Source organism: Phyllobates terribilis, unplaced genomic scaffold (genome assembly GCF_046119375.1).
Source record: "Phyllobates terribilis strain yellow unplaced genomic scaffold, ASM4611937v1 Scaffold_36__1_contigs__length_13169755, whole genome shotgun sequence".
NCBI lineage: Eukaryota > Metazoa > Chordata > Amphibia > Anura > Dendrobatidae > Phyllobates > Phyllobates terribilis.
The window spans coordinates 1,576,172-1,592,748 of record NW_027362796.1 but is presented as its reverse complement, the minus strand read 5'-3'; positions in this window follow the sequence as shown (position 1 = coordinate 1,592,748).

Here is a 16,577-nt window from a genome sequence, read left to right as displayed (position 1 = left end):
TAATACCGGCCGGACCCCATGCAGTGACACTGCGCAGTTTCGGCCGCCAGGTGCAGAGCAGAGCAGTCACCTGCGGCCGGCCGCAGAGGGAACTTTCGCTGGCCGCGACAGCCAGTGATCTAAGTGTGTGTGCGGCAGGGCCGGCTCCAGGTTTTTGAGGGCCCCGGGCGAAAGAGTCTCAGTGGGCCCCTTTAACACATACCACGATTCATGATGCATAGATACAGAAGAGAAATATACACTGTGTGCAGAATTATTAGGCAAGTTGTATTTTAGAGGATTATTTTTATTATTGATCAACAACTATGTTCTCAATCAACAGAAAAGACTCATAAATATCCAAGCTTAATATTTTTGGAAGTTGGAGTGTTTTTTTTTTCGATTTGGCAATCTTAGGAGGATATCTGTTTTTGCAGGTAACTATTACTGTGCAGAATTATTAGGCAACTTAATAAAAACCAAATATAATCCCATCTCACTTGTTTATTTTCACCAGGTAAACCAATATCAGTGCACAAAATTTAGAAATAAACATTTCTGACATGCAAAAACAAAAACTAAAAAAATTAGTGATCAATATAGCCACGTTTCTTTATGATGACACTCAACAGCCTTCCATCCATAGATTCTGTCAGTTGCTTGATCTGTTTTTGATCAACATTGCGTGTAGCAGCCACCACAGACTCACAGACACTGTTCCGAGAGGTGTACTGTTTTCCTCCCTGTAGATCTCACATTTTATGATGGACCACAGGTTCTCTATGGGGTTCAGATCAGGTGAACAAGGGGGCCATGTCATTATTTTTTCTTCTTTTAGACCTTTACTGGCCAGCCACGCTGTGGGGTAGTTGAATGCATGTGATGGAGCATTGTCCTGCATGAGTGGAGCTCTCTGCCCTTTACTGATCCAGCCTCTGGCCCATCCATCTGGCCCATCAAGAGTCACGCTCATTTCATCAGTCCATAAAACCTTTGAAAAATCAGTCTTAAGATATTTCTTGACCCATTCTTGACATTTTATCTTATGTTTCTTGTTCAAAGGTGGTCGTTTTTCAGCCTTCCTTACCTTGGCCATGTCCCTGAGTATCGCACACCTTGTGCTTTTTGATACTCCAGTAACTTTGCAGCTCTGAAATATGGCAAAACTGGTGGTGAATGGCATCTTGGCAGCTTCACGCTTGATTTTCCTCAATTCATGGGCAGTTATTTTGCGCCTTTTTTGGCCAACACGCTTCTTGCGACCCTGTTGGCTATTTGACATGAAACGCTTTATTGTTCGGTGATCACGCTTCAAAAGTTTGGAAATTTCAATTCTGCTGCATCCCTCTGCAAGACATCTCACAATTTTGGACTTTTCAGAGCCCGTCAAATCTCTCTTCTGACCCATTTTGCTCAAGGAAAGGAAGTTGCCTAATAATTAAGCACACCTTATATAGAGTGATGTCATTAGTCAACACCCCTCCTCATTACAGAGATGCACATCACCAGATTTACTTAATTGGTAGTTGGCTCTCAAGCCTATGCAGCTTGGAGTAGGACAACATGTATAGAAAGTATCATATGATCAAAATACTCATTTGCCTAATAATTCTGCACACAGTGTATATATATGGACCTAACTGTAATTAAAATTGCCCAGCACCATAATTAGTTCATTTGTATGTTCATAATTACAGCATACATGTGAATTGAAATCTTAAAAGGTGTGTTACAACTCCTAATAAATTTAACATATATATGGTCTCAACTAGCAAGCATATCAGAAGGCGGTACAAGGCCATCATTGGAGACTATTTACATTACCACCGTAATAGAATATCACTTTTTGGTGTTTACTAATCAACTATCCCTATAAGAGAATCTATGTAGTTAATCAATCTACCTCGATCTGAGCGCAGGTTCAGTGGTTTTTATTCATTTCAGCTTCACCTGCGACGAGTGGATTCGTTGGATTACCTGCAGCTAGAAAGGGAGCATAGTCAGAAGCGCCATTGTGGATATTGTTGTTTAAAAGGGTTCTTTACAGTTAGAGCAGAGTGTGGAACGACCTACCACAAGAGGTAGTAATGGCAGATACTATAACAACTTTAAAAAAGGGCTGGATGATTAACTCAGTACACATAACATTGTGGGTTACAGATAATTTAGTGACAAAAAATGTATAATTGGTGGAGAAAGGTTGAATTTGATGGACCTAGGTCTCTCTTCAATCCATGTAACTGTAACATCCCCATCTTTCTGTATGGTGACCTCCACCCCAAGACATTCAAAACTGATCTTGGAAATTCACAAATTGGGAATGAAAACCATAATTACAAAAAAATGGCGAGGTTCCAGTGGATTGATTGACGACGGCAAGGCCACGTGCACATGTTGAGCATTTGGTCAGTTTTCTACATCAGTATTTTTAGACTAAAGTCAGGAGAGGGTGAAAAATGCAGAAGTAGTGCACGTGTTTCTATTATACTTTTCTCCTGATGGTTCCACGGTTGGCTTATAAATACTGGGCTTAAAAACTCACCAAGTACTCAACATGTGCACATGGCCTTAGAGGCGAACTCAGCAAGAAGTAAGAATGAAGACCAGTCCTCCTGCTGAGCCGCAACAAAACACCTTCAAATTTGTTCCAAAGATTGACTTTTCCTTTCTGTCTGACCGGTTTCAGGGTGGCAGGCACAGGAACATGACAAGTCCATCCTCAGTTTTTTACAAAAAGCTCTCCAGAATTTGGAAACAAATTGCACTCCTCTATCAGACAATATGTTAGGAGCAATTCCTTGTAATTTCACAACATGACTAACAAGCTGCAGAGTGTCTCAACATTAGGTAACCCTGACAAAGAAACAAAATGAGCCCGTTTAGTGAATCAGCAAACCACCGTCCAAATAACCATGTTCCCACCAGAAAGAGGCAAATCTATGATGAAATCCAAGGACAGATGAGTCCACTTTCTTTCTGGAATTGGCAATGGAGCCAATTTCCCGGCCAGCCGATTATGATAGACTTTAGCATGTGTACAATCTTCACAAACGGATACAAAATATTCAAGACCATTATTCATAAATGGCCAGCAAAAAACCTAGTAATAGCATTCCACATAGCTGTGACCTAAGGATGACCACTTAAGATGAAATAATGCAACTCCTGAAACAGATCCAATATTAGGTACACAGCTACAAATAATTTGGACCCAGAAGTGGTGGAAGGAGCCAACGATTGGACTTTAAGGATCTCAGCTTCCAAATCCGAGGATACAGCAGAAACCACAATATCCTTAGGAATAATGGAGGATGAGGGAGAAACTGAACTAAAACTGCGTGATAGTGTGTCAGCCTTCACATTCTTGGCCTCCGGCCTAAAAGTGTTAGAGAGGTTGAAACTAGAGAAAAATAAGGACCCTCTGGCCTGTCTAGGAGTTAGCCATTTAGCTGAATATACGCTCAATATACATTAAATTCTTGGGGTCAGTGACCACAGTGACTTTATGAACTGCCCCCTCAAGAAAATGTCTCCATTCCTTAAAGGCTAATTTCACAAAGAGTAACTCACAATTCCCAACAGCATACGAAAATGTTCTCGAGAAAAAAGCACATGGCCGCAAATTAGTCAGAGTTTGACAACACCTGAGATAAAACAGCCCCTACCCCAACCTCCGAATCATCCACCTCCACACTGAATGGTTCTTGGAGATCGGGTTGGATTAGAACAGGAGTAGACATAAAACACTCTTTCAATTTTTCAAAAGCCCCAATAGCATCCGGTGGCAAAACTTTTAAATCCACCATTTGTTCGCAAAAGTTTTCCACTTTCTCTGGTCATATTATGCTCGATGTAGTATAGTGTTCGGGTGTTGGCAGTCACATCCTGTTACTTTAAATGATGTGTTCCTCTCACATCTCCTGCCTTTGCTTTAGTCAAAGCTTCTAAATCCCTTCAGGTACAGTTATAGGTCACTCGTATCTGCTGTAGGGCTCTGACAAATGCTGCCGGGCTCTTTTCAGAGTCTGGGAGCTGTTTTAGCATGGAAGCTGGTCCCCTGGGCTCCATGTATGGCATTCAATCACCCTAACCTCCCTTGTGTCACCCCTATCCCACACCGGTTTCAGTATCTCAAAAGAGGTCGAGGTCTCGCCCTACATCTCTCCTTCATCTCCTGGATGTCCTGTCTGATTTAGGGTAGTAATTTTTGCAGCAGTGGGGGAAGAAACGTCTAGTCCATGCTGTGGGGAATCTGTTTTTATGACATGGGTCTTGGTGTACAGTGTGTACATGTGGACAGTATGTCCAATATTTGTCGGGTATGCATCTTTTGCTGTCTTATGTCGAGGAGCACCACAGGCACAGCAAGTGTCTCTACAGTCTGGTTACTGTTGTCCACAGTTCCAACATGTCCATCCTACAGGTCCATTGAACGAAGGAGGCACCTGAGGAGTAGGGCTGGCAACAAGACTACTCGGAGTGGTAGTCAGCTGAATTTTTTTGGGGTCATACACATGATAACAATACTTATTGCATGTCTTAACTTCTTTGTAACCACCAATCAGCACATCCTTTGAAACTATCCACTGCACTATATGCAGAATTATTAGGCAAATGAGTATTTTGATCACATGATACTTTTTATACATGTTGTCCTACTCCAAGCTGCATAGGCTTGAGAGCCAACGACCAATTAAGTAAATCTGGTGATGTGCATCTCTGTAATGAGGAGAGGTGTTGACTAATGACATCAACACCCTATATAAGGTGTGCTTAATTATTAGGCAACTTCCTTTCCTTTGGCAAAATGGGTCTGGAGAGAGATTTGACGGGCTTAGAAAAGTCCAAAATTGTGAGATGTCTTACAGAGGGATGCAGCAGTCTTGAAATTTCCAAACTTTTGAAGCGTGATCACCGAGTAATCAAGCGTTTCATGGCAAATAGCCAACATGGTCGCAAGAAGCGTATTGGCCAAAAAAGGTTCAAAATAACTGCCCATGAAGTGAGGAAAATCAAGCGTGAAGCTGCCAAGATGACATTCGCCACCAGTTTTGCCATATTTCAGAGCTGCAAAGTTACTGGAGTATCAAAAAACACAAGGTGTGCGATACTCAGGGACATGGCCAAGGTAAGGAAGGCTGGAAAACGACCACCTTTGAACAAGAAACATAAGATAAAACGTCAAGAATGGGCCAAGAAATATCTTAAGACTGATTTTTCAAAAGTTTTATGGACTGATGAAATGAGTGTGACTCTTGATGGGCCAGATGGATGGGCCAGAGGCTGGATCAATAAAGGGCAGAGAGCTCCACTCCGACTCAGATGCCAGCAAGGTGGAGGTGGGGTACTGGTATGGGCTGGTATCATCAAAGATGAACTTGTGGGACCTTTTTGGGTTGAGGATGGAGTTAAGCTCAACTCCCAGACCTACTGCCAGTTTCTGGAAGACAACTTCTTCAAGCAGTGGTACAGGAAGAAGTCGGTATTGTTCAAGAAAAACATGATTTTCATGCAGGACAATGCTCCATCACATGCATCCAACTACTCCACAGCGTGGCTGGCCAGTAAAGGTCTAAAAGAAGAAAAAATAATGACATGGCCCCCTTGTTCACCTGATCTGAACCCCATAGAGAACCTGTGGTCCATCATAAAATGTAAGATGTACAGGGAGGGAAAACAGTACACCTCTCGGAACAGTGTCTGGGAGGCTGTGGTGGCTGCTGCACGCAATGTGGATCGAAAACAGATCAAGCAACTGACAGAATCTATGGATGGAAGGCTGTTGAGTGTCATCATAAAGAAACGTGGCTATATTGATCACTATTTTTTTTAGTTTTTGTTTTTGCATGTCAGAAGTGTTTATTTCTAAATTTTGTGCACTGATATTGGTTTACCTGGTGAAAATAAACAAGTGAGATGGGATTATATTTGGTTTTTATTAAGTTGCCTAATAATTCTGCACAGTAATAGTTACCTGCACAAACAGATATCATCCTAAGATAGCCAAATCTAAAAAAAAAACACTCCAACTTCCAAAAATATTAAGCATGGATATTTGTGAGTCTTTTGGGTTGATTGAGAACATAGTTGTTGATCAATAATAAAAATAATCCTCTAAAATACAACTTGCCTAATAATTCTGCAAGCAGTGTAATTCTTGGCGGTACCCTCCAAACTGTGATCTTTCAACCAACCACTATTATTCTCTATAAACATTTCCCATTTAACTTCACTTATAACACCACTTGAAGACATTCTGCTCCGTATGCCTCGTACACACGCGGCTCCGCTCCGTACACCTCGTACACACGGCTCCGCTCCGTACACCTCGTACACACGCGGCTCCGCTCCGTACACCTCGTACACACGAGGTGCGTGGCGTGCCCAAACGTGGAACGATGTGACACGTTCTTTAAATCTGACGGGTCCAAAGTCTACAGGATCAATAGATTCATTACCTGTACTACTAGATATGTTATATACTTTGCCACATGTCCATGTGGACTTATATATGTGGGCATGACTACCCGTCAATTTAAGGTGTGTGTCCACGAGCACGTTTTGGCAGCGGCTGACCACACGGACACATCCACCCTCAAAACCTTACCGCGCGATTTTAAGATCCACCATAATTGTGATGCGTCGATGCTCAAAATAAGGGGCATCGACTGCATAATACCCAATATACGGGGGGGTAAGGTGGGTCAACGACTGGCCCAAATGGAATCCCGTTGGATTTGGTCCCTCAACACATTGCACCCAAAGGGACTCAATGAGAGCATTAGCTATTCCCCCTTTCTCTAATCCCTAGTATCTACCACAAAGCTCTATCTAAGGTGGCCATAGCTAATTGAGGCTAGATTTTAGCATCTTAATATCCAATATACATGGTTTTAATGATTTTAACTCACTGTTTTTCTTGCAATTATTAGGACTTACCTTTTGTCTGGTCGTTTCTTTTCTTCACTATCTGGGGGTGGTTTTTCGATCCGGCCGTGAGTTTGGGCCCTCTGCCGGATATGGTGTTCCGTTCAGTCCATGTGAATCTGCGGGGGACCATGGACGATAACCTGCATGGTGGAGATATTAAACCATTAAAGCTGCAAGATTATAACCTGTACTCATAGTTACATCTATTATACTACATATAAATGTCAATTCATGTTATAATGTTGTATAAAACGAAAAAGTGGACTGATATCCTCTTCAATGACATTTTTCGACATTATGTACCTTAATGTTGTGTATCTTGCATATGGATATGTTTTGTAATATGTTGGGTGTCTATTACATAATGGGTGTGTAGGGTACTGTTATATCTCCGTCATATGTGTTATGTACACACACACATATGGGCGCACACGGCGCAATTTTGCTTATACATGTGTGTATATACACTGATGGACAACATCGCACACGTATGTATTTGGGCGAGCTATGGGGTATATATTTGATGACATAGCCAAATGTTGGCCCCCTAAAAAATTTAAAAATTATGTCTATATAACAAATAACATCAGTTGTGTGTGTGCCTGTGATCTGATATATATATACAATCAAGGATGCCAAATATATCCGGATGGGGTATCATTTGTTCTTTACTTTTTTATTTTATTTATATATATATATATATATGTATATATATATATATGTATGTATATATATATATATATATATATATATATATATATATATATATATTTTTTTTACCTCACATGTCGCACTTGGGTCACCCTCCCCCTCCAGTTTATGTTTTCTTTCCCCTCTTTCTTTATTCTATTTTTCAGACATTCTTTGATCTGTGGCATCATGGCCTTAATGAACTGACTCTCGTTACTTCTATGAGAGGGATGCGATGATACCTGGTCTAGTGAAGGAGACAGTCAGGTAAATGTGCGGACTATGTGGGTCTGTGCGCCGGCTGGCTTTTCGTGTCTTTGTGACGTGAGGTGTTGTGGCTATTCTGTGGCCCCCCGCTTCCGTCACATGACGCAGATGCTGGCCGGCGTCCGGATCCTCATGGTAACGCACACGTCACTTCCGGTCCCGTGGTCTTTGTGTTCTAGCGGAGGGTGGCATCAGGGCTTATGCCCCGCCCCTCTGCTGTCACATGACGCGGTTGCCGGCCGGCGTTCTACCTCCGCAATGACATTTTGTGTTCCAGCGGTGTGCGGCGTTAGGGCTTAAGCACCCCGCCCCTCCGCTGTCACATGACGCGGATGCCGGCCGGCGTCCTGGTCTCCGTAGTGACGCTGACATCACTTCCGGTTTTTTAAATGTGCCTGGCGCCAATATAAGCAAGTGACAGCGAGGCAGCAAACATGCCCCCTGACGAAGGGAACCACCGAAACGCGCGTCGGGGCTTCTCTGCTCTGCATGTGCCGACCTCAGACGGACCTCTAAATCCCTGACTATTCCCTGACTGTCTTCTGCTGAAACTGGATATCTCTGGTATGTATATATAGTGACTTTAGCAGGTCACCTATGGTCATAATTGGCATATGATAGGGAACGTACACTCAGCAGTATAGAACAGCATGGGTATTTTAGTCCAGTATATATGCTGTACTTGGAAATAGGTATTGACATATCATCTATATATGGTGTTACTCCTCAAATACTTAGATAGTCTATATCCGACTTATATTGTACTGTTTGGTCCTGTATGTGTCCGCCATGTGGAGAGGGTTGTTGCGGGTTTTTATTCCTCATGTGTTTTCCACACTGATTCCTGCTTTTGTCTGATCATATATGTACTAATAAATTTTGATGCATATCTTTAAACTGTTGGCTCCTTTTTCGTTTTGTTTTGGTTGACCTCGTACACACACGGCTCTGCTCCGTACACCTCATATACACGCGGCTCCGCTCCGTACACCTTGTACACATGCGGCTCCGCTCCGAACACCTCGTACACGCGCGGCTCCGCTCTGTACACCTCGTACACACGCGGCTCCGCTCCGTACACCTCGTACACACGCGGCTCTGCTCCGTACACCTCGTACATGCGCGGCTCTGCTCCGTACACCTCGTACACAAGCGGCTCTGCTCCGTACACCTCGTACACACACGGCTCCGCTCCGTACACCTCGTACACACGCGGCTCCGCTCCGTACACCTCGTACACACGCGGCTCCGCTCCGTACACCTCGTACACACGCGGCTCTGCTCCGTACACCTCGTACACACGCGGCTCTGCTCCGTACACCTCGTACACACGCGGCTCTGCTCCGTACACCTCGTACACACGCGGCTCTGCTCCGTACACCTCGTACACACACGGCTCTGCTCCGTACACCTCGTACACACACGGCTCCGCTCCGTACACCTCGTACACACACGGCTCCGCTCCGTACACACGCGGCTCTGCTCCGTACACACGCGGCTCTGCTCCGTACACACGCGGCTCCGCTCCGTACACCTTGTACACACGCGGCTCTGCTCCGTACAGCTCATACACACACGGCTCCGCTCCGTACACCTGGCACACACACGGCTCTGCTCCGTACACACGCGGCTCTGCTCCATACACCTCGTACACACGCGGCTCTGCTCCATACACCTCGTACACACACGGCTCCGCTTCGTACACCTCGTACACACACGGCTCCGCTCCGTACATCTCGTACACACGCGGCTCTGCTCCGTACACCTCGTACACACGCGGCTCTGCTCCGTACACCTCGTACACACGCGGCTCTGCTCCGTACACACGCGGCTCCACTCCGTACACCTCGTACACACGCGGCTCTGCTCCGTACAGCTCGTACACACACGGCTCCGCTCCGTACACCTGGCATACACACGGCTCTGCTCCGTACACCTCGTACACACACGGCTCTGCTCCGTACACCTCGTACACACGCGGCTCCGCTCCGTACACACGCGGCTCCGCTCCGTACACCTCGTACACACGCGGCTCTGCTCCGTACACCTCGTACACACGCGGCTCTGCTCCGTACACACGCGGCTCCACTCCGTACACCTCGTACACACGCGGCTCTGCTCCGTACAGCTCGTACACACACGGCTCCGCTCCGTACACCTGGCACACACACGGCTCTGCTCCGTACACCTCGTACACACACGGCTCCACTCCGTACACCTTGTACACACACGGCTCTGCTCCGTACACCTCGTACACACACGGCTCCGCTCCGTACACCTCGTACACACACGGCTCCCCTCCGTACACCTCGTACACACGCGGCTCTGCTCCGTACACCTCGTACACACATGGCTCCGCTCTGCACACCTCTTACACGTGCGGCTCTGCTCCGTACACCTCGTACACGTGCGGCTCTGCTCCGTACACCTCGTACACGTGCGGCTCTGCTCCATACACCTCGTACACACACAGCTCTGCTCCGTACACCTCGTACACACGCGGCTCTGCTCCGTACACCTCGTACACACACGGCTCTGCTCCGTACACCTCGTACACACGCGGCTCTGCTCCGTACACCTTGTACACACACGGCTCTGCTCCGTACACCTCGTACACACGCGGCTCTGCTCCGTACACCTCGTACACACGCGGCTCTGCTACATCCACACTGTAAACCCCTCCTGACCCCACACATAAACTTCAGCTCATCCAGCACCATGACAACCAGCACAGCAGAGTCCTGCATCCACTGAGGCCCCTGATCATGTGACCCCTGACTCCTCCCCTCCTGTGACCTCATCACAGCTCCTGTGCGCACAGAGCAGCCATATATGTGGTGGCGGCTCTGCAGGTGGAGGTATGTGGAGACCCCATTACTGGGCGCAGGGGGCATTAACCCCTTCAGCACGGAGACTCTTTTGGGGTATTGTGTTGCCCCTTTATAAGAATCATAAGGTTTTTGTTCTGTTTCCTGTAATAGATACATACGACCCAACTATGGAGACAGGAAGGGAGGAAACGTATTGTTCTCATAGTACAGGACCCCTTTACTGGCCCCACAGTGTAATGCCCCCATTATGCCCCTTATGTAGGATGTATGATGCCCCCACACAGTGTAATGCCCCCATTATGCCCCTTATGCAGGATGTATGATGCCTCCACACAGTGTAATGCCCCCATTATGCCCCTTATGCAGTATGAATGATGCCCCCACAGTGTAATGCCCCCATTATGCCCCTTATGCAGTATGTGTGATGCCTCCACACAGTGTAATGCCCCCATTATGCCCCTTATGCAGTATGTATGATTCCCCCACAGAGTGTAATGCCCCCATTATGCCACTTATGCAGTATGTATGATGCCCCCACAGAGTGTAATGCCCCCATTATGCCCCTTATGCAGTATGTATGATGCCCCCCACAGTGTAATGCCCCCATTATGCCCCTTATGCAGTATGTATGATGCCCCCCACAGTGTAATGCCCCCATTATGCCCCTTATGCAGGATGTATGATGCCCCCACAGTGTAATGCCCCCATTATGCCCCTTATGCAGGATGTATGATGCCCCCACACAGTGTAATGCCCCCATTATGCCCCTTATGCAGGATGTATGATGCCCCCCACAGTGTAATGCCCTCATTATGCCCCTTATGCAGGATGTATGATGCCCCCACAGTGTAATGCCCCCATTATGCCCCTTATGCAGTATGTATGATGCCCCCCACAGTGTAATGCCCCCATTATGCCCATTATGTAGTATGTATGATGCCCCCCACAGTGTAATGCCCCCATTATGCCACTTATGCAGTATGTATGATGCCCCACACAGTGTAATGCCCCCATTATGCCCCTTATGCAGGATGTATGATGCCCCCACACAGTGTAATGCCCCCATTATGCCCCTTATGCAGGATGTATGATGCCCCCACACAGTGTAATGCCCCCATTATGCGCCTTATGCAGTATGTATGATACCCCCACACAGTGTAATGCCCCCATTATGCCCCTTATGCAGGATGTATGATGCCCCCCCACACAGTGTAATGCTCCCATTATGCCCCTTATGCAGGATGTATGATGCCCCACACAGTGTAATGCCCCCATTATGCCCCTTATGCAGGATGTATGATGCCCCCACAGTGTAATGCCCCCATTATGCCCCTTATGCAGTATGTGTGATGCCTCCACACAGTGTAATGCCCCCATTATGCCCCTTATGCAGTATGTATGATTCCCCCACAGAGTGTAATGCCCCCATTATGCCACTTATGCAGGATGTATGATGCCCCCCCACACAGTGTAATGCTCCCATTATGCCCCTTATGCGGGATGTATGATGCCCCCACAGTGTAATGCCCCCATTATGCCCCTTATGCAGTATGTATGATGCCCCCCACAGTGTAATGCCCCCATTATGCCCATTATGTAGTATGTATGATGCCCCCCACAGTGTAATGCCCCCATTATGCCACTTATGCAGTATGTATGATGCCCCACACAGTGTAATGCCCCCATTATGCCCCTTATGCAGGATGTATGATGCCCCACACAGTGTAATGCCCCCATTATGCCCCTTATGCAGGATGTATGATGCCCCCACACAGTGTAATGCCCCCATTATGCCCCTTATGCAGGATGTATGATGCCCCCACACGGTGTAATGCCCCCATTATGCCCCTTATGCAGTATGTATGATGCCCCCACACAGTGTAATGCCCCCCATTATGCCCCTTATGCAGGATGTATGATGCCCCACACAGTGTAATGCCCCCATTATGCCCCTTATGCAGGATGTATGATGCCCCCACACAGTATAATGTTCCCCCAGTATCGCTTGAGGTTCTGCAGTTGGAATAATCCCTCTGGAATTGGTTTTCCCTCTCCCTGCTCCCCTACATGTAGACCCTCGAGCATGTATACATGCATGTAGGGGAGCAGGCCTTACTAGATATCGAGGCTTTGTACAGTAATATTCCGCATGAGGATGGTATCAGAGGAGTAAGACGTTTCTTGAAATCGAGATCAATAGAGTGTAGCAGACATAATGACTTCATGGAGGATCTGCTAAAATTTACTCATAACTTCTTTCTTTTTGACAGGAAGTACTTCTACCAGCTCAGGGGTACTGCGATGGGGAGCCCCCTGGGCTCTCTCGTATGCTAACCTATTCCTGTTTGCACTTCACCTGTTTTTGCAAGGCCAATTTCGCTGTCATCTCTGTACAAGTCTAGAGCTGAGATCTAGAGAGCAGGTGTCGGGAAGTCAGGGTGACTCGCCGGCGCCTGCACATAAGTTCCCTGCTCTACAAGGATACACAAACAGAAGGGAACTGCACCTTGTAAAAACAGGTGAAGTGCACAGGCGGGGGATCCAGCCACAAGAACTGCATGTCACAGGACACTGTGACATGCAGGGGAGGGGAGAAATATTTAAATTAAACAATTGGCCGAGGTTCCTTCACGTGCCCCGGATGGGAACCTATCGCAAGCCAGGATTAATGAAAAGCAAATTCACAGCCACAAGACCTCTAATACGGGGCATACAGGTAAGTATAGATTCACATTTCTGTCACCTGTATGCCCATATTAGACGTCAGAAAAGTGCAGGGGGTGACAGATTCCCTTTAATGTCACAACTCTATATCCTGGGGCCAGAGGCTCCTTCCCTGTCGCTAACTCTAGGGGCTCCCTAGCTATCCCTGCTCCCCAGATTATTTCTAATGGTGAAGACTCTGGGGCCACATACCTTGTGAGCTCCTGAATCCACCCTCAGTCTATTCCCTTCCCTCACCCAGGGAAAAGGGGAGTAGTAGAATATGGCAATACACTAATCAGACTAACAAAGTAATACAAACAGGGATAAAAGAAAATACCAATCATACAAATATGAACTCACAAACAACAGAGGAAAACACCAGGGAGTGAAGGACAGGAAAAAAAGCTAACTCTGGCACTTCCTGATTGCCATAGGCCAGTATAAATAGGAGAGGCGAGTGGCCTACTCTGATCAGCAGAGAGCATCAGCAGCAAGCTTCCAGGAGCTCTCAACTAAAATAGATTAACACCTGCACTGCTAAAAGAAACCAGCACCATTTAATATGCAGGTGAAGGGCCTCTAATCAGTGCAGGAGTAAAAGACATCAGATTGCGGTCTTCTGGCTCTTCTCTGTCACGGTAAACCTGTGACATAAATACTTTGCCCCATTCTTGGTGCAAATAATAATGAACCCGGGACCCGTGAGATATTTAACACACAATAATTGAATAGGCAGGGGCGTATCATCCATAGTGACAGCCCACGTGGCCGCCATAATGCACGTGAATTGAGAAAGCTCGGTGATAGTTCTTGTTAAGTAAAGAAAAGTTTATTTTTGGACTTTGGTCTCCCTCATTCATCTCCATACCATCTGGTCCTGGCCTGCAAAGTACAACGGCAACATGCGGTCTGCAGAGTTGGGGTATATGACTCCACCAAATAAATATATATACACTGCTCAAAAAAAAAGGGGACACTCAAATAACACATCCTAGATCTGAATGAATGAAATATTCTCATTAAATACTTTGTTCTGTACAAAGTTGAATGTGTTGACAACAAAATAACTCAAAAATCATCAATGGAAATCAAATTTATTAACCAATGGAGGCCTGGATTTGGAGTCATCCTCAAAATTAAAGTGGAAAAACACATCACAGGCTGATCCAACTTTGATGTAATGTCCTTAAAACAAGTCAAAATGGCTCCCCATTGTGTGTGGCCTCCATGTGCCTGTATGACCTCCCTACTATGCCTGGGCATGCTCCTGATTAGGTTGCGGATGGTCTCCTGTGGGATCTCCTCCCAGACCTGGACTAAAGCATCCGCCAACTCCTGGACAGTCTGTGGTGCAACGTGACGGTGGATGGAGTGAGACCTGATGTCCCAGATGTCTTCAATCGGATTCTGGTCTGGAGAACGGGCGGGCCAGTCCATATCTTCAATGCCTTCATCTTTCAGGAACTGCTGACATACTCCAGCCACATGAGGTCTGGCATTGTCCTGCATTAGGAGGAACCCAGGGCTAACCACACCAGCATATGGTTTCACAAGTGGTCTGAGGATCTCATCTCGGTACCTAATGGCAGTCAGGCTACCTCTGACAAGCACATGGAAGGCTGTGCGGCCCTCCAAAGAAATGCCACCCACACCATTACTGACCCACTGCCAAACCGATCATGCTGAAGGATGTTGCAGGCAGCAGATCGCTCTCCACGGCGTCTCCAGACTCTGACATTTCTGTCACACATGTGCTCAGTGTGAACCTGCTTTCATCTGTGAATAACACACGGCGCCAGTGGCAACTTTGCCAATCCTGGTGTTCTGTGGCAAATGCCAAACGTCCTGCATGGTGTTGGGCTGTGAGCACAACCCCCATCTGTGGACGTCGGGCCCTCATACCACCCTCATGGAGTCGGTTTTCTTACCGTTTGTGCAGACACATGCACATTTGTGGCCTGCTGGAGGTCATTTTGCAGGGCTCTGGCAGTGCTCCTCCTGATCCTCCTTGCACAAAGGCGGTCCTGCTGCTGGGTTGTTGCCCTCCTACGGCCCCCTCCACGTCTCCTGGTGTACTGGCCTGTCTCCTGGTAGCCCCTCCAGCCTCTGGACACTACGCTGGCAGACACAGCAAACCTTGTTGCCACAGCTCGCAGTGATGTGCCATCCTGGATGAGCTGCACTACCTGAGCAACTTCTGTGGGTTGTAGAGTCCGTCTCATGCTACCACAAGTGTGAAAGCACAACCAGCATTCAAAAGTGACCAAAACATCAGCCAGAAAGCATTGGTACTGAGATGTGGTCTGTGGTCCCCAGCTGCAGAACCACTCCTTTATTGAGTGTGTCTTGATAATTGCCAATAATTTCCATCTATTGTCTATTCCATTTGCACAACAGCCTGTGAAATTGATTGTCAATCAGTGTTGCTTCCTAAGTGGACAGTTTGATTTCACAGAAGTTTGATTTACTTGGAGTTATATTCTGTTGTTTTAAGTGTTCACTTTGTTTTTTTTGAGCAGTGTATATACAGTACAGACCAAAAGTTTGGACAGACCTTTTCATTTAAAGATTTTTCTGTATTTTCATGACTATGAAAATTGTACATTCACGCTGAAGGCATCAAAACTATGAATTAACACATGTGGAATTATATACTTAACAAAAAAGTGTGAAACAACTGAAAATATATTATATTCTAGGTTCTTCAAAGTAGCCACCTTTTGCTTTGATGACTGCTTTGCACACTCTTGGCATTCTCTTGATGAGCTTCAAGAGGTAGTCATCGTAAATGGTTTTCACTTCACAGGTGTGCCCTGTCAGGTTTAATAAGTGGGATTTCTTGCCTTATAAATGGGGCTGGGACCATCAGTTGTGTTGTGCAGAAGTCTGGTGGATACACAGCTGATAGTCCTACTGAATAGACTGTTAGAATTTGTATTATGGCAAGAAAAAAGGAGCGAAGTAAAGAAAAACTAGTGGCCATCATTACTTTAAGAAATGAAGGTCAGTCAGTGCGAAAAATTGGGAAAACTTTGAAAGTGTCCCCAAGTGCAGTTGCAAAAACCATCAAGTGCTACAAAGAAACTGGCTCACATGAGGACTGCCCCAGGAAAGGAAGACCAAGAGTCACCTCTGCTTCTGAGGATAAGTTTATCCGAGTCACCAGCCTCAGAA